The sequence below is a fragment of the Ctenopharyngodon idella genome, chromosome 5, assembly GCF_019924925.1.
Source record: "Ctenopharyngodon idella isolate HZGC_01 chromosome 5, HZGC01, whole genome shotgun sequence".
Classification (NCBI taxonomy): domain Eukaryota; kingdom Metazoa; phylum Chordata; class Actinopteri; order Cypriniformes; family Xenocyprididae; genus Ctenopharyngodon; species Ctenopharyngodon idella.
This window is the reverse complement of record NC_067224.1, coordinates 17,065,133-17,065,776: the sequence shown is the minus strand read 5'-3', so window position 1 is coordinate 17,065,776 and position 644 is coordinate 17,065,133.

Here is a 644-nt window from a genome sequence, read left to right as displayed (position 1 = left end):
AATATTTGTATCACAGTATTGTTCGGAGATGATTAATTACATTTATTTGTGTATATATGTCCACATTATTAAGTATGTTTGTAACGAGAACGTTGTGGTATTCTCATTTTTGAAACAGGCACTGTTTTGGGCGACTTAAGGCTCCTGCAGGACCCCTTTACCGGAAGTAGTGAAAGGAGCACATGTGACGTTTTCCTACCGGTGTTGTTAACCCTGCGCAGGACTGAGGAATATCAGTGCAAAATTACTAATATAAACCCCAGCTTTGTGGTGTTAATAAGCGAAATCAGGTGGTGCAATGACAGTAATTAGAGATTCATTGAATGAAATGCTTTTCATACTAGAAAAAAAAAAAAAAACATTTATGTGAATTATTTATTATAAAGTATTATTTATATCTACTTTTAACCCCCCCCCCCCCCTTTTTTTCCTTGTTTCTGAATGCATTTTATTTATAAATTTAAAGCGTTAAAACATTCTTGATTTCGAAAAGATGTTGAGATTTACATTCTCTTCTAACAAAAAGGCTACTAAAAATAGTGTGTGTGTGCTAAAATATGGTATTTTTTTATTTATATATAGCCTGTATTATAAAATTACTATGTAACTGATTTATATATGAATGTTAGTTTGTTTTTGTTTGT